Raw genomic sequence first — 19,977 nt, 5'->3', positions numbered from 1 at the left:
TCGACTGTCCTATTTTGGAGGCAGTCTGGGGTCGTTAATCTTTGTATCCAGATGCCTGGTTCAAAATAACAAATGACAACTGGGTACAAAGTATAATTTCCAGAGGATATTTCATTCCTTTTGCCACACCCCCTCCACTGACAAGACAAATCCCGGACGTTCCACCCAGTTAAAGGGAACAGGCAGCAATAGAGGTCAGAATGTTGCTAACACAAAGAGTCATCCAACCAGTCCCAGCAGACCAGATAGGATCTGAAAATTACTCAATATTCTTTTTAGTGCCAAAAAACTTGCACCTGTCACCCCTAGGCTTCCGGATATTGGCAAAGGCTCTTGCCACCCCCCCATGCCCTTTTAGGCAAGGCTCAAATTCTAAACCTACCACCCTAGAACACAAAAAGTAAAAAACTAAGGGTAATGCTGCTCAATGCCAGAAGTCTCAATCTCAAGATGCCGAGGCCCTTCTCAGTATGGAGAACATCGATGTCTGTGCTGTGACAGAAACCTGGTTCAAGGCTCCTGAGAGCACCCCAGCACTATCAGGTTTCACCTCATATCATGCCCCAAAATCCGGACAACACCAAGAAAGGAGGGGTGTCCATATTCATAAAGGACACCCACACCTCAAGGTTGGTGGCAACGCACAATGCATCGGAGACCATCCAGGTGCAATTAACCATAGGCAAGACTGCTCTGCAATTTGTAGCATGTTACAGGCCACCCTCTCAAACTCAGGAACCTCACATGGCCTTCCTGAAAACATTGGAGGGGATAAATGTATCTCCAAACACCATCATACTAGGTGACTTCAACTACCCTAATATAGACTGGGAACACTACTCAAGCCCAAACACTCTAGCCCAAAGGTTCCTGGAGTTCATAAACTCAAATGCCATGGAACAACTAGTCACCATCCCCACAAGAGGAGAAAACATACTTGATCTCAACATCACGAACATGGGATCACAATGTTCAACACCGGAAGTATACCCCTCACTGGTGAGATCAGATCATAAACTAATCTCGCTGGAGGTCCTCATCCCACCTGAAATAAAAAGACCACAGTGAAAAACTTCTCAAAAGCCGACTTCACACTTCTAAAACTAGTGTGGTCTCCTTTAAGGCCCTGAGCCAGTGGTAAACATTACTCAAACCGCTGAATCACTTACAAATGCCTTCTACCAGCACCTACAGGACTGCATGGATCAGGCAATCCCAAACAAAACTAAGACTCTTTGTACCAAAGGCCAGTCTGGTGGACCCCAGCCATAAACAAGCTCTACAACAAAAGGAGGAAGCTACTACAAGATAGAGCAAAATCCTGGAAAGGTAAGACACCTTTGATCATTATAAGTAAAAACTAAGAGCTCTCATAAAATCATCCAAGGCAAATTTTGAGAGAAAAATCGCCAAGGACTCAAAAGACAATCATAAGGCCTTCTTTAGCTATGTTAGAAACCTAGGAGGAAACTCCCAGATATGCTCAGAATTAGTTCAAAATGATGTGAAGATTACTGAACCTACACACATTGCCAACATACTGGCTGACAGGTTCAGTGCAAACTTCTCCCCCTCTCCCCAAAAGGAGAGATATCTATACCAGAGGATTGTAGCCCCCAAACATCTCCAACGCCCAGGTGAGAACTGCTCTCAAAAACACAGCATCCATGGGACGGATGGTGTCCCGGTGTGCTCCAAACTCAATGAGGAATTAAACCCGCAGTTAGGACAGCTGTTTAATCTTAGCCTCACCTCAGGATACTGTGGTCCCACTTCACAAGGCGGTGCCTCCACCGACCCTGGAAATTACCGTCCCATTAGCTTGACAAGCCTTATCTGCAAAGCCATGGAGAGGATCATAATGGAACTCATAAATAAAGACATAGGGAACTTGCAGACTTTGGATCCAACCCAGTTTGGCTTTGTCAAAGGCAGATCATGCCTTTTAAACTTGGTTGACTTTTTCAGTCACCAAGGCCATTGATGAGGGAAAGGCAGTCCATACAGCCTACCTTGACCTGGCAAAGGCCTTGACACAATACCCCACTCAGGTATCATTGAAAACTCATCAGCTTGAATGTAAACCCATACATCACAAGATGGGTTGCAAACTGGCTAAGTGACAGAACCCACAGGGTCAGAGTTGCTGGAGCCATGTCAGACTCAAAGCCTGTCACAAGTGGTGTCCCACAGGGCTCAGTCCTGGGTCCACTCTTGTTCGGCATCTACTTTTCTGAAGTACAAGCAAATGCAGGAGGGTTATGGCTGACAAAGTTTGCAGATGACTGCAAACTCCATAGTCGAAAACACATCTGACACAGATATCCTTCAGAAGGGCCTCACAGAAAACGGATAACTGCGCCAGAGCCAAGGCCTAAAGTTAAATGCCAAGAAATGCATAGTCATACCCTTCGGGAAAAACAAGGTTACCCCTAGCTACCATATAGGTGGCAATCCACTGAGCACAGAAGAAGTCATTAGGGATCTGGGGACCCAGGTTGACAGTAGCCTTTCGTTTGACACTCATGTTGCTAAATTAGTTAGGAAAACCTTCTACATTGCCCACCTGATCATGAAGGGATTCACATCTAGATCAAGGGAGGTCATAGACCTATGATTGAGTACAATTCCCCATTCGGAATGTATCTGACCCGACACCTGCAGCAGCTGGAAAGGCCCCAAATGCTCCTCACCAAAAGGATAAAGGGTCTCAAAAATATGTCTTATGCTGCCCGACTGAAAGAACTCCAGCTCTATTCAGTCTCATACCGCTTGCTCAGAGGTGACCTGTGCCTGACATATAAGGCCATGTTAAACCCTGATTTGATGAATATGCTTCACCTCAAAAAATCTAGATCCCTCAGAACCACAAGGGCGGGAGACTTAAACCTTGACATGGTTATTAATAGAACGTGCTGGAGGGACAGATTCATCACCCAGAGACTCCCTATGCTGTGGAACAAAATCCCGGTACATGTGAGGCAGAGCACCTCGCTGGCCTTGTTCAAGAGGAATCTTGACCAATGGGTGGGAGATCGCAGATATACCCCAGGGATTACTTCAGTGTCACTGCTTGACAGAGGCACAGCAAAATAATATGCATAGTTGTATTCAAACTAAAGGGGTGGTGAAAGCCAAATAACTATGGGCTAGGCTTATAAATGCCCTTGGGCAGATAGCCTAGTATGAACCTATGAACCTATGAACCTAAAAGACAGGGGACTGGAGACCTATATTGGACCTCAGCAGACTAAACAGATCTATCAAGAAAGAGAAGTTTCAGATGGTCACGCTTCAGACAATACTTCCCTTTTTAGGGAAAGACAATTGGATGTGCTTGATAGATCTCCAGGATACGTACTACCACATAAAAATGACCAGACCATCCAGGGATCATCTGCGCTTCCAGCTGGGAGTCAATCATTACAAATTTCGAGCCCTGCTCTTTGGTCTCACTACAGCCCCCAGAGTGTTCACCAAATGCATGGCAGTGATCACAGCTCACCTGAGACGTTTAAGATTCCAGATGTTTCCATACCTAGATGATTGGCTCCTCACTGTCACCACCAGGCATCAACTCATTCAAACCAGAGACACCACTCTTTCACTCTGCAATCAGCTGGGCATTACAATAAACTCAGGAAAATCTGCCTTGTTGCCATCGCAACATACTGTTTTTATCAGAGAAGAACTGAACACCACCACCACCACACTGAGACTTCCAGTAGAAAGAGTCTTACTACTCAGTCAGCAGGTCCACAGTATGATATCCAAATACAAGGCTCCAGCATCAGAAGTACTAAAATTGTTGGGCATGATGGCAGCTGCAATATTAGCCATACCGCTGGATCGCATGCACATGTGGATTCTGCAATGGCTGTTGTTCACTCAATGGTCTTACTAAGAGCTCCCAATGTCTTATCTTATAATGATCATTAACACATGCAAAAAGGATCTTCAGTGGTGGTTGACCTCTCTTCATGTCACGATAAGTCGTCCTTTTGTTCTACCCCCATCAGCGGCCGCAGTGACCATGGACACTTCCCTGATAGGGTGTGTGGGGGGGCATTTTCAGGGAAGAACAGCCCAAGGCACATGGACCGATCAAGAGACACATCTGCATATCAATGTCCTAGAGATGAGAGCAGTACTTTTAGCATTGCGGTACTTCCAGGATTCTCATCCTCTGGGTACAATTGCGATTCTGACAGACAACATGTCAGTGGTCTAGTACTTGAACAAGCAAGGAGGAACCAGGTCCTACCCCCTTTGTCATGAGGCCCTGAGAGTATGGCAATGGGCTATATCCACCCAGCGCTTTCTGTTAGCAACGCAAATCCTGGGGAAATCCAATGTGATAGCAGACAAGATGAGCATAGCAATTTTGTTGCCCCATGAGTGGTCCCTCAAGGAAGAAATAGCAGACAGGATTTCCCGCAGGTGGGGCCAGCCTTGCTACATCCTTTTAGCCAGCCACATGAACACAAAATGCAGAAGCTACTTTGCCCTGATTCCCCCTCTGGGAGAAGCTCCAAGGAACACACTCGTACACGATTGGTCTCCGGGTCTCCTCTATGCATTCCCACCAATCCCGTTGATACCCAAGGTACTACAGAAAGGAAAAGCCCTGGGAAGGACCATCATTCTAATAACCCCTCATTGGCCTCATCAGATTTAGTTCCCCTTCTTCGACTTCATCTTTTGGAGGACCCCTGGATTCTGGACCCAGTTCCAGATCTTCTGACGCACTCGTCGGGGGAACTTCATCCCTCTCTTCAGTCCCTGAAGCTGACAGCTTGGCTGCTCCAATTCCCATCATAGCCAGGTTCCATAACCTTTCTAATGAGATGAAGCAAATTCTCATATCCTCTCATAAATCCTCTATGAGGAAGCTATACCTTAGCAAATGGAAATAATTTTCTATATGGGCCTCTCAAAACAACATTGATCCCTACCTAGCAGCTATGGCCTCTATACTAGAGTTCTTGATGATGATCTTCAACAAAGGAGCTGCAGCAGCAACAGTTTGTATTCAACTTGCTGCTATTTCTAATTTTCACCTTGGATTTGAAGGGTTGAACATTATGTCACACAAACTATCCAAAGCCTTTCTCAAAGGGACTTTTCATCTCAGACCACCTGTGAAATCTCCCTATACCCCATGAAATCTAAATTTTATGCTTTCTCACATTATTCTCCCTCCATTCAAACCAGCTTCCTCATGTGACCTCAAATTTTTGTCATGGAAGACTATCTTTTTAGTAGCTATCACTTCTGCCCGCAGAGTGTCAGAGCTTCAAGCCTTGTCCATTACGCCTCCTTATTTGATTTTTCCATGCTGACAGAGTCTCACTTCAAACTAACCCCTCCTTTTTGCTTAAAGTTTGCACTGAAGCTAATCTTAATCAAATTATTGACTTGCCAGTATTCTTCCCCAGTCACTCCAACAATTTAGAATATATGCTGCACAAACTTGATGTTCATAGACAGCTCAGATTTTACTTGGATAGAACAAAAGATTTTAGGAAATATGAACAGCTTTTTGTTTCCTTTTCAGACTCCAGAAAAGGCATGCCAGTGGCCAAAACAACTCTAAGTGGTTATCCGATTGTATTACATTTGCGTATTCAGCTGCTAATATGCCCTTACAACATAAAATTAAGGCTCACTCGACCAGAGCAGTGTCTACATCCTCTGCCTTTTCTGCCAGACTTCCTATAGATAACATTTGTGCAGCAGCCATTTGGTCAGGACCATGTCATACCTTTATCACTCATTACAAAGTTGACAGGGCCTCCAGGGACAGGGCATCCTTTAGGTCTACTGTCCTGAAAAACATACTCCTGTGAGCCACCCGAGATAGATGGTGCTTGGGATGCTACCCATCTGTAAGAATGAACGGCAAGATAGAACAACTTCACATAAAGAAGTTATATACTTAACATAACATTCCATGTGAGTTGTTCATCTCTCCTTCATTCTTACTTCCCACCCTCCTACCCCCTCCAGGGTTTTTCAAAGACCGAGATGCTGGATTTTTCCTGGTTGCTCAACCCTTCTATAGCTTTCTCTTATGGAGTGATAGAATGACATATGGTATTATTATACACAGCAAACAAGATATGCGGTAACTCTGGGTGCATAATGGGATAGGGACTTGGCCTTGAGCTATCTGAAGACCTCGAGCTTTGTAGTAGGCTGACTCAGAGCCGAGGATCGGCTCTGAACCCATCTGTAAGAATGAAGGAGAGATGAACAACTCACATGGAACGTTATGGTAAGTACATAACTTCTTTTTCTTTCACGATGAGAGTGACTGAGCAATTCTACTGGCTGATTAATTCAGTTCAAACTTCACCTCCCACTCCCTCACAGCTCCACCAGATGAAACCCCCTCCACTATACTTTCCCTAACTATTAGCAGGGACCAAGTGCTGGTCGCACTTGCTAAAGTCAAGAACGCTGACTCCATGGGTCCTGACAATATTCCCTGTTGCCTCCTGAACACTCAAAATACTACCAATCAGGACCACTTGAGGCACTGTTCAACTACAGCCTCAAAACAGGCTATGTTCCAAGTGAATGAAGGACCACAACAGTCATTCCCCTCCATAAGGGCAGACAATCAACCAACCCAGTGAACTACAGACCAATCATTCTAAGAATTCTAACTTGCAAAACCATGGAACAAATTATCATGGAAATGATAAACAATGGCTTTGGCAACCTGCATACTGAACCCATCCAAGTTTAGCTTTGTAAAGGGAAGGTCATGCCTATTTAACCTGGTTAGCTTCTTTGAGAGGGTCACCAAGGCAATGGATGAGGGTAAAACAGTGCATACTGCTTATCTTAATCTGGCCAAGGCATTTGATACAATACCACACTCAGGCATTGTTGGCAAGCTCTCTGAGCTAGGCATTAATCTCTAAACAACTTGTTGGATTGCTAGTTGGCTCACAGACAGTGCCCAAGATGTCAGGATTGGTGATACCCCCTCCTCCAAGAGACTGGTCACCAGTGGAGTACTTAGGGCTTCATGCTGGACCTACTCCTGTTTGGCAGTGACGTCTTGGAAGTCAAAGACAACATTTGATGCCATTGGCTCGCAAAGTTTACAGATGACTGTAAATTGGAAGGTATTATAGATTCCCCCAAGACACCAACATCTTGCAAAAGGGGTTAACACAGACAATGACTGGTGTGAAAGTCGTGGATTAAAAGTCAATGCTAAAAAATGTATTATAATGTCCTTTGAGAAACTGTCAATCCAAGTTAATTACTTCATTGATAAAACATCCTTAAGAGTTGACCCAGTAGTAAGGGATCTGGGAACATATGTAGACAACAATCTGGCCTTTGATCAACACATAGCTAAGATAATAAGAAAATGATTCTATGTCACCCATCTTATAGGTGAGGGTATGGCATTCAGGACCAAGGAAGTTATAGTACCCTTATCAGAACTGTCATTGAATACAATGCCTCCTTGGCATGTATCTAACCAGACGCTGGCAAAAGTTGGAACACTCATGAAGATTTCTCAACAGGAGAATTCAGGGCATGGATATTTTCTCTACACTGATCGCCTAAAGGCTCTGTCACTGTATCCAGTCTCTTACAGGCTGCTGACAGGTGTTCTTTGCCTAGCATACAGGGCACACTCAGGCCATGTCCTGATGGATCTGTTGCACATCCATAAAACAAACAGCACCAGAAACACTAGATCCAGGCATTTAACCTTTGCTTCAGACATAAACAGAACACGCTGAAGGGATAGATATGTGTTCCAAAGATCCCCACACTATGAAATAGGCTTCTCATCTATGTAAAACAGAGTTCATCCCTGACCTTATTCAAAAAAAGCCTTGATAATTGGATTGGAAATCATAAATTTACCCCCAGTCTGGCCCCCATGTCCTTTATCGATGGAGACCATCAATAAAAAAAGTTTTTGACCTAACACCCCCCCACACAAATCCTTAGTTAAAAATGCCCCCCCCCCACTGTACAGGTGCTCATGATATTCGGGGAACCAAATGGTTTAGGGTGTGCAGCTAGGCTTGTAAGGGCTCTAGTAGTCATTAGCTTAGTAGCACCCGATGAACCAGCTGCAAATGCAATAAGCTGAGAAAGGCATGATTTGGTGTGGATGAGTAGCATGAGGGAAGTGTAAGATGAATGTTCCATTCAATGTGTTTCTAACATATATAAGTAGAGGTCACTGCCAAAACAGAGCAGGCTCAGCATAGAGCTCTAGAGTATTCCACTGGTGACCAGTCTCTTGGTGAAGGTTCAATGGAGCTTTGGAAGTGTGTGATCTAATTATTAGAGGTTGTATCATGAGTCTTTTGACAAAATCAATTTATGATGTCACTATTCAAACATATGTTCATATCGAAGGAGCCACAGGTGTCATTAAACAAGTGTAAATGGTAAACTGTTTAGCACGATCTTATTTTTACAGTGCTAACACTCACTGGATTCTAGGTCTTAAACCAGATTTTTATATGTATCAATAAATAAAATGAATATTAGATGTTCTTCATATGACCATTCATTATTGCAGTAGCCTAAGCTAGATGTGTTATGTCTTGCTAAGCTTCCAAAGTTTCAGGGTATTTTCCACACACCCAAACCATTAATCAGCTTGAGCTGAGCTGACTAAGACATGCTTATGTGTGAAGCCCTTTAGGATTTCCCCTGCCACCACAGAGAGCACTCTTCTATGTGTTTGTTTTTTAGGACTGACAGTCATTTAACAGTGTTCCATTGCTGGGGAGATCCTTTTGGGGAAAAAAGGCTTACATTTTACTTGTATTTTTTTATGACAGAAATTGTACTTTTCTGTAAAATAATATATTTTTATGCTGGGAAAAAGTGCTATTAATGACTGTCACGTTTTACATGGGAGCATCCTTTTTTTTACTTTGTGGTAGTCCTTAGAATTTTCAAAAGGATGAAAGCACTTGACCATTATTTAATAAACTGCCCCCCAGATTCAGCAAGCAGCCATGCATGAATAAGATATTCCTGCACAGCAGGGACCATTCCTGTGCAGCACGGTAGCATGAGTGCTCCATGCATATGTATGAAGGTGCTGCCGTGCTGTAAAACAGACATGGTTCCATGTATGAGAGCAGGGGGTGTGTCTGAGAGCAGAGCTCTCATAATACACACATCCCCTGCACTCCAGAATTGCCTTTCAGCAATTTAAAATGAGCGAGAATGCTCGTAACACCCCCAACCTATCAAGGTAAGAAATCTGGTCAAAGCCATAAGGGACAATCATCCCTACCAGGCAAAAGTGGATAGAATAATACATGTAGCATAAGAATCCAAAATAAGAAAAAGGAAATGCCACGGAAGCTCCAAAATAAAATTAAATAGTTTTTAATCCACGACAGCCATAAACAGAAAAATCCACAACACAGCAACACAGCAACGGAAAGGCACCAACATTAACGCTATTAAGTCCAAATGCGTTTTCGTTTGTATCCCAACACTTCATCAGATGTAATTTGTTAAACAATTCTATCTAGTTTAAATACTCCATTCAATAAGTCAATTAAAAAATTCACCAATTAAATTAATTACACCATTTAAAAAGACATCCTTTAAAAATACTCTAATCCACTTGTTAATGTAACACCATTTCATAATGTGCAAACATTTTTTTAAAAATTCAAATTTCATACTTAATAAAGGAATAAATATTTACTTATATATTCCAACAAGAATTAATGTGGTTAATGTATTAAATTATATAAAAACGCAATGTCTTAATTATGACAGAAGTATTTAGCCAGTGAATAAACTGCCACCTAGTGACCATACATATATATTGCAACTGAGTTGTTAATTCCCTAGAGGAATTTTCTTGAAAATAAATTTCCATCAATAAATAAATGAATGCCTGTTATTACAAAATCAATGTATAGCTAAGCTCTTAAAGACTAAAATAATTCATATATAAATATTTAAAAATCTATTAAAAATGCCACAATATTATAAATATATAAAATAATTAATACACTAGACACAAACATACATAAGGAATAAATAAGAAAGAAAATATATATATTTTACAATTTAGCTGCCCTTAACTTCAAAATAGGGAGTATACTTGTGTATTCATTTAAGCCCGGGGGATTGTAGGCCTCCAGCGTAATTTGCCACCAGAGCTCCCTATATTCAATCTTTTCCTCCCAGAGTCCACCCCTTATGTCTTTTTCAGTATGTTCAATAACTGTAAATGTAAAGCTTGCTTCAGGACATTCCCTTGTATGTCTATATAGAGCGTTTGTCTCCTTACAATTTTTGACATCATTAAGATGTTCATAGATTCTTCTTCTAAGCTTCCTTTCCGTTTTCCCTATATAGAATGAAAAGCAAGCTTTACAAAAGGCTAAGTATATTAAGCCCGTGGAATCACAATTATAATAATATTCTTCATTAGTTATTGTTCTATTTCTACTTGTTATATTTATACTATTTCCATTTAGTATATATGGACATTGTGCACATCTACCGCACTTATATGTACCTTTTTTCTTTTGGTCATTCAAATTATTAACTTTCTTATTCTCCAGAATATTTCTTATACTGTGTGCATTTTTATATACTACTTTAGCTGGAATAGTTTTTGCTTTCTCTATATCGGTGGAATTGATGAATCTATTCCACTCTCTATGAAAAATCTGGTTTACTTTATTGTTGACACCATTATATTCCAAAGTAAGGGCTAAATTGTAATTTTCCTGTACCTTGTCAGAAATTTTGTCTATATTAGAGTTATTCATCAATCCGCCTCCTCTTATTATGGGGGCAAATCTAGTTAATCTTCCGTTTTCAACCTCCTGTTTAATTTCATTAATAAGTTTTTCTGGGTATCCTCGATCCCTAAACATATTACTTAGTGTATCACATTCTCTTATAAAATCTTCTTCAGTACTAGCCATTCTGCTACCCCTCACATATTGGCCTTTGATAATATTTCTCTTACAATGTGTGGGGTGTGCACTATTGTAGTGCAGATAAGAGTTGCAGTAGGTGGGTTTCCTATACACTTTGCTTTCTAGATTACCCCCTTTCTTATAAATTTCAATGTCCAAATACTTTAAGGAGGTAGTGGATATTGTCCAAGTAAATTTCAGAAAACTAGAAGTTTGATTCAAATATTCTAAAAACTCTTTTAGATTCTCACTACTTCCTGTCCATAAAAGGACTATGTCGTCCAGAAATCTACGGTATAGTACCCACCATTTACTAAATGCACATTTCAACACATATTTTTCTTCCCACTTTGCCATTACCAAATTGGCAAAGGTCGGAACACATCGGCACCCATCGCAACACCCTGAATTTGCTTATAAAATTCACCATTGTAGTACAAGAAATTATTCTGCAGCACGATGTCCATTAAACAAACTGATGCTAGTTTAACATCGTTGGTCAGATTACTGTCTTCATACACTATTTCTTCATAGAATTCCATACCCTCTTTGTAGGGAATAGAGGAAAAGAGATCTATTACATCTATAGTAACAAAGGTAATGTTATCTATATCCACTATTCCAGAAACATCTTTCAATAAATCCCATGAATCTTTCAAAACTTGCTGTCTATTTACCCATAAACTTTTAGTCTTATTGTCGACAAATTTGGCCAAAGTGTGTGTCTTAGAGCCTTCTGCCGAAACAATAGGCCTTAACGGCGGATCTATTTCATTTTTATGGGTTTTAGGTATACCAAATATTAATGGGATTTTTGTTTTTTCTACCTTCAGGAAGTTATACATGTCTTGATCAATAGTACCTTCATACAGCATGTCTTTTAAATGCATATCAATTCTGCTGTATGCAATATTTATTTCGTTTTTGGATACTATTTCATATTTAGTGTTATTCCATAAAATCTTATACATTCTACTATCATATTCTACTTTATCCATAATAACAACCCCTCCCCCTTTATCGGGCTTCATTATTCTTAAATTAGAGTCATTTTTCATGTCATAGAGCAATCTCTTCTCATTTTTCCCCATGTTGTTTGGAAGTTTAATAATGTTTAGTTCTTCCTGTCTAATTTCCTTCTCTATCAATTTCTCAAAACATTTCAACTGGGGATGTATAGGTGGGTTGTAAATGGATTTCTTCCTTAAGGTCATATCTGTTCTGTTTACAGAGTTAAAGAACATGAAATGTAAATTGATTTTTCTTAAAAACACTTTAATGTCCATTAATGACTTTGTGATGCTCCCTCTGTTGTAAGGTATATATTTTAAACCTTTAGAAAGCAGGTTAAAATGGTCCTTTTCTAATTTTAAAGGACTGTAATTGTAAATATTAAAATTATTATATGTCCATTTGTTATGTTCATGTGTTATAATGTCTAAACAGGGAGGGGTTAGGGAATTCAGGGGGTGATTAACCTCCGTTAATACCTCCCCCTCCCCCTTCTCCCCCCCTCCCATAAAAATTCCTTTCATTACCAAGTTGTTTATTCATAATTCTTTCGGATCTTCTCAAAGGGGGAAATTCTTCATCATACTCATTCTCACCATCAAATGGAACATATTCATTAACTTGCTCCACATTTACCTTATTATTTTCTTTATAAAAATTGTCCTTCTGACCTCTCCTATTAGATGGTAATGGATAACACATATTGTTTTGATATTCATATATATCACGGTCCATCTTTTTCATCTTTCTCTTTATAAGCTCATCTATGTTACTATCTATGTCTTCTCTAACATTAAAGTACTTATTTCGTTCTTCTTCAATAGAAAAAAGTAAATCTTTCCTAATATTTTTATCAAGTATTTCTATCTCTTTATACAATTCCTCCTGTAGTCTAGTGTTCTCTTTCACCATTAGTTTAAGCATTTCGATACCACAATTATTAAAAATCTCTATCAATTCTTTATGAAAGTCAGAATTAATTAAAACATTATTAGGGTATTTATATATTCTTAATCCCTTAGGCACAATCTGTTTAGCTATACATTCAGTTAAATAACCGTTTTCAACATTTAAAATTCTGTGCTTGTTCATTAATCTATATAAAATATTTAAATTGTCCTTATAAGTGCTATTGCAACTTTGCACTTTAGGACCCTTTTTACTGTCTTTAAAGTCAAATTGATGAAACAACCAATCATTTAGATCCTGTGTATTATTGACAGTACCTTTCCCAGCAGTACCACGAAGTGGCCTCTTATCTCGCTTATCCCTTGCTCCGTTTGCCTCCACGCTAGAAGTCTCTTTCAAAGCATTTGGCGTGTTGTCAGGGTTGAAGCTACCTCTAACTCGTTCCCTGTTGCAGCCGGCGTCATCTTTCGCGCCCATAAGCTCCATTTCGCCATTACCGATATCCATACCCCTCGCTAGTTCAGACCATTCGGTTCTTTGTGGGGAAATAGACTCCCTCCTTCTTTGTGCCGTTAGCAGCGTGGAGGCTACGGGAGTAAGTAGGTTGATAAGCTCAGTGAGCTGTCCTATGAGCTTACGCGTCATACCGACGTCTTCCTGCAAAGATTTTGCAGGTACTTCCTGGCTTTCCATTCCAACCACCAAAAAAGACCAAGAAAACCACAAAAAAGGGTGAAACGTAACTGAGAATCCAAAATAAGGAAAAGGAAATGCCACGGAAGCTCCAAAATAAAATTAAATAGTTTTTAATCCACGACAGCCATAAACAGAAAAATCCAGAACACAGCAACACAGCAACGGAAAGGCACCAACATTAACGCTATTAAGTCCAAATGCGTTTTCGTTTGTATCCCAACACTTCATCAGATGTAATTTGTTAAACAATTCTATCTAGTTTAAATACTCCATTCAATAAGTCAATTAAAAAATTCACCAATTAAATTAATTACACCATTTAAAAAGACATCCTTTAAAAATACTCTAATCCACTTGTTAATGTAACACCATTTCATAATGTGCAAACATTTTTTTAAATACCATTTTAAATAACATTTTTTTTAAACACCCCCAACCTATCAAGGTAAGAAATCTGGTCAAAGCCATAAGGGACAATCATCCCTACCAGGCAAAAGTGGATAGAATAATACATGTAGCATAAGCACATAGTGCACACCTCCCAACCCGTCAGAGTAAGGAATGTGGACAAAGCCATAAGGGACAATTGTCCCACAAAGCAGAACATTGATAGAATAACAGGTTTAGCATTAGCAGGGATATCCTGAAGGGTACAAATAAAAAAGCACAACAAATACATTTTTTTTATAAATGCGATAAAGTTTAAGTGTAGCTGCGCGGGTGTGCCCATTGCTTAGCTACGCTTAGTCCAGTTTAAACAGCACAAGAAGTTAAATAGCAAGAGGCATCCAACTTAAGCAGTGCTGCAATAGTGTGGTGGTTAGATGATATGCTTGTAAGCAGCCATTCCTGGTTTGATCTTCACTGTAACCAGTTTGCATTTTACATGTGAAAGCAGTACATAAACATTTTTTTATAATTAGCTATGAAATAACATCTATTTGTTAACCAGAGTACTGTAGTAAGTCCAGATGTGAGGTGTCAGTGTAATAAAGTTGTGAAACCCCCATACAAACACAAGTGCCCCATACAGTATAGTCACACATAAATAAATGTAATGAAAGCACATTGGGGGATGTTAGGGACAGTAAACAGATTTATAATATGTAATGAATGATGAATCAATCCCATACAGTAGATAGTCTATAAAATAAAAAATAAGCAATGCTAAGCATTGCACAGCTCTGCTTACTAGGTGTAAGCATTGTGTAAATATGACTGCTGAGCAATGAGTAGCCCAGCTAAGTGGATTTGCCCATAGGTAAGCAATTCTGAATGTGCCCCTTTAAACTCTGACAACCTTAGCTAAGCAGGTTTGCACATAGCGTAGCTTAGCTCAGCATATTCAAAACCATCCAATCATGGCAAAGGGTGGGAAATTGGCCATATTTAAACACCGCAGGTGGGAATACAGCTCATAACTGGTTGCAGCTTCCCAATTTAGGCAGTATGGCAGGTGTTGGCGAGGGCATGTGCTTCCGGGTGCAGCGATGGGGCATGCAGGAGTCCAAGGTTATGGTTGGACTCCTGGTAAATAACCATGACAAGAGACTGCTGCAGGGACCATCTCACCCGTGATCTCACCAGTGCCATTGGTATCCCTTGGACTGGTGAGCAGGTCCAGCACCACTATGCCGACTTGAAGCGGAGGAAGAAGGAGCTCTTGGATGAGTGGGTCCAAGAAGCAAGGCAGAGGGGTGATGTCCCAGTAGTCTGTAAGTATTCATATCAATAACTGTTTACCAAAGTCCAGCCTGTGTATGTGATGGATAGGTATGCCTAAATATTTCTCTATTCCCTTTACAGCTACAGCTGAGTGGGCTGTGAATCAGGAAGCCTATGCCAGCAGGTTGCAAAGGCTGCATCGCGAGGCTGGTGAGTAACACTCCTGCTTGTAGTAGTCATACCAAATAAATATAAAGTAGTAGAAAGTCACCTGGCAGTATAAAAACTGTGTATGGGTTGTTCTGAATAAACCAGACAATATGACAGTAATATTCCCATATAGGTGATATTTCAATAAAACCATAACTGCCTGGCAATAATGTTCTAAATCCTGGACTGGTTGTGTTTACTCTGGTATTGTATGGTATTTAGTGTAGTAGTCTCTGAATAGTAATGTGTTAACCACTGTTACCCACACTGTGCTACATAAAAAATATGTCTAGGAATGTCTGTATAAGACTGTTGTAAGTACAAGGTCTGATTGTACAACCAAGAGAGACTTAGACATAAAATACTGAAAAAACAGACAGCAGTTTCTAAATAGCTCACTCGGATGCAACTTGCACAATGTCCAGATAATTGGCTCATATGTTTGGCCTGTTCCTCTGTCTCCCTTGCAAATCACTGGGATGATCCCAGAATTGTAGTCACTAAATAATGACATACATTTCATTTTCAGACCTCAGATCCTTCAGAAAATGTGTATTAAAACAAATCCTGTTACTTTAGCAGCTCTCCAAGTTTATAAGAGCAATATTCAAAATATGTCCCTATTTGTACCCCCCATGTTGTCAAGCTTTGTCTAGAGTGCGTGCATTAAGAGATTAAGAAGTATGTGGCTAATATTAACTAGGAATCTGGGAATATATGTAGAAATAGTCAGGTAGTGTTAACAACCATTCCCCCCACAGGTCTTTCATATAAGAAAACTGTAACTGCCTGGCAATAAAGTTTTAAATCCTGGACTGGTAGTGTTTACTCTGGTATTGTATGGCCTGACATGAAATATTCACCAACATCTGATATCAGAATAGTACTGTTGTGTCAACCACTTTTCTCACATTGTGCTACATAAAAATATGTCTAGGAATATTTGTATAAGACTGTTGTAATTACAAGGTCAGATTGTACAACCAAGAGAGACTTACAAAGAAAACACTGAAATAACAGACAGCCATGTCTAAATAGCTCACTGATGAAAAATAAATTGTTGTATTTTTAGCTCACACAGCCATGGTTCGAATCCTGGGAGTGGTAGTAAGCTGTATGCATAATCATACCTCTCAACTGTACAGATTTTCCCAGAATGTCCAGATATTTTGCTCATATTTTTGGCCTATTCCTCTTTTTTCCTAGGAAATTAGTGGGATGATTTCAGGATTGTAGTCACCACATAATGACATACATTTGAGTGACAGACTTCAAATCCTTTAGAAAATGTATATTAAAACAAATCCTGTTACTCTAGCAACTGTCTAAAAGTTTATAAGGGCAATATTCAGAATAGGTTCATAGGTTCACAGGTAGGTACTAGGCTATCTGCCTGAGGGCATTTATAAGCCTAGCCAGAGTGTGTCGGCATTTGCTGCCCCATTGATTAATTAACTGATCCTCTGTCAAGCAGAGCCAATGAAGTGATCCCAGGGGTGTATTTTCTGTTACCCATGCACTTGTAAAGGTTTCTCTTGAAGAGTGTTAGTGAGGGTCTCTGCCCAATGTAATTTGGAATTTTGTTCCAAAGCATGGGGAGTCTCTGTGACAGGAATCTGTCCTTCCAGCATGTTCTATTTATTGTTGTGGTGAGGTTTAGCTCACTAGAGCGCGTGGCTCACAGTGACTTGGATTTCTTTAGGTGGAGCATGTCCATCAATTCTGAGTTGGACATGGCTTTGTAAGTCAGGCAGAGATCACCTCTGAGTAAGCGATATGCCACTGAGTACAGCCGGAGTTTTTTCAGTCAGGCTGCATAGGACATATGTTTGAGACCAGTAATTCTCTTGGTTAGGTACTTTTGTGGTCTTTCCAGCTGTTGGAAGTGTCTTGTGAGGCACATCCCAAATGGGGCATTGTACTCTATGATGGGTCTAATGAGTGATGAGTAGAGGGGCACTATAATCTCTTTATTTATAGATGCGAACCCTTTAGTAATTAGATGGGCCACATAGAAGGATTTCCTAACTACTTTGGCAATATGATTGTCAAAGGAGAGATTACTATCTACCTGGGTCCCCAGATCTTTTATTACCTCTTCTGTATTAAGGGGACTGCCACCTATGTGGTAATTCATGGGTGTTTTGTTTTTCCCGAATGGGATAACTATGCATTTTTTGGCATTTAGCTTGAGGTCATTACTTTGACACCAGGTGTTCGTCTCAGTAAGGCCCTTTTGGAGGATGTCTGTGTCAGCCGGATAGTCAATTATGGCTTCCAGTTTGCAGTCATCGGCGAACTTGGTTAGCCATAGTCCTCATGTGTTTGCCTGTACTTCTGAGAAGTATATGCTGAACAGAAGGGGTCCCAGGACCGAGCCTTGCAGGAAAATATGTCCCTATTTGTACCCCCATGTTATCAAGCTTTGCCCAGATGTTGTGCATTAAGAGATTGAGAGGTATGTGCATAATTACAACTAGGAATCTCGGAATATGTGTAGAAACAGTCAGGTAGTGTTAAAAAACATTCCCTCCACAGGTCTACCAGGTAAGAGAAGTAGAATTTAGCTATAAGGCAGCTGAAGTATACACTGTGTACAAACATACCACTGCCCAAACCAAGGCCATAGGTTATTGTAATACCTGTAGAGTAATGATTAGAGCAATGATTATTAAAGTTGTGAGTACTGCAAGGATATATAAGTTGTTAATAGACATCTCTTTCTCCTTCCCACAATATCTGCAACAATAATCTAAACACACAAATCAATGGGTATGTTTACACCAAACCTATTGTTGGGGCATATGTCCTATTGGTCAATAAATATTGACATGTGTTTCTATTAATGTTCCATGTTAAAATACTATCATTGGTGGCCTGTTGCTATAAATGTAACCTGCATGCTGTTGTAATGGCCACTGTGGTTCCATATATGCATGTGTTCTCTTGGCTATGCAACTGTTTCATATCTGGTGTTTTGGGTTAATGGGAATAATTATGCATGCTGTTATAACTAATACTGGATTGTGTTGACTATTACTAACCCATATATGTTCTAAAACTGCGACACCATAGCACATTTGGGAAGGCTGGTCCCAGCGGACCCACCCCTCCCACCTCATCTGGCCATGGCATTGGGCCCCAGCACATCTGGGGCCCACCCTGGGACATCCTCGTCCGCTGGTCCTGCACCACCTTCAGGTGGAACTGCCTCAGGGCATGGGGCTCATCCCCCCCTGCAAGTGGGTGCAGACAGGATCCTGTCACCTGAAGCCAGGTCTGGGGTCTGGTGCATAGCGAGCTCTGCAGAGAATTGGGAGATCTGCTATGCCAGCTTGAGGGCCACGTGGTGCAATTAGAGGGTCAGCCTGCCCCTCCTACTCAGTCCCCAGCACAGCCATCTTCGGGTCCGTGAAGGTGCAGTAGTGACTGCCCATGGGTGGCAACCTCAGTCTCACTGTTTCCATTTGGGGGATTATGGGCTTCCGATTTCCAAACACCCCTCCCCGTCCAAGGTGTTTACCCCCACATGTGTCATATACCACCACTGTATGCTGTCTTGTCTGTCTTGTCTGTCTTCCGACCCAACCTACCTCCCCAAATATACCTACTATCCTTCCCCAACATCCCACTCTCACCTTACAAAAAAGGGCAATCTGCCCTCCCCCCCAAATTTTGCCCCATACATAACTGTCCATTTCACACACATGTCCACTGGACACATGTAATCTGGTCTAATTGGCTTCACAACACATTATTGTTGTCCTAACCCCTCTCTCAGGGGTTTGAGTGTCCAAATATACCTCCAAATTCAGTATATATGCACAGCTGTTGCTGTAGAAGAAATGGACAGCTATGGACCTTCCCTACACTCGTCCTGCACATCCCTAGCTACTTTCCCTATTGTCTTTCCCTCTTTGTGCCCCCTTTTTCACCATTTTCCTATCACCCGTTTTTTCTTTTCTTTTACAGACATTAGCGCGGGGGTAAGCGGGAGTAAGTTCTTTTAAGCAGTAGTAAGTTGGATTAAGCCTGTTTGAGCGGCGCTAAGCAATGCCTAGATAGATTAAGCACTTTTCCGGCTAACTGTCGGTAAGATTATTTAACCGGCAGTTAGCACTGCTTACCGTTGGGCAAACCCTTGCAAACCCGCTTAAAGCTGCTCAACAGTGCCTTAACCACTCTGTATCCAACAGTCCTTGTTCTGCCTAGAAACAAAATAAACAGCCCTTTCATGTCTTGAACCCAGGACCCTATATGCAATAGTTACAGCAGTTAACCACTAATCCATCTGAGCTGTGCAGATGGCTATTGTTTTTCACATATATCATTTAGTACACATACTGAACAGTAGTGAAAAACTCCTTTGACTACTACAACTGTTTAGTACTTGTAAGTGAAAATGGTGTTGAATCAGTCATGTTCTTATATGTAAATATACACATAGATTAATATGGTGGGATACATCTGAGAAGGTATACACAACACTCATGTTTACACATAAAAGGATATAGATCTATGGTTATACATA

The sequence above is a fragment of the Protopterus annectens genome, chromosome 2.part1, assembly GCF_019279795.1.
Source record: "Protopterus annectens isolate FY-2018-M chromosome 2.part1, PAN1.0, whole genome shotgun sequence".
In the NCBI taxonomy this organism is placed as follows: Eukaryota; Metazoa; Chordata; order Ceratodontiformes; family Protopteridae; genus Protopterus; species Protopterus annectens.
This window is presented reverse-complemented; position numbering follows the sequence as displayed.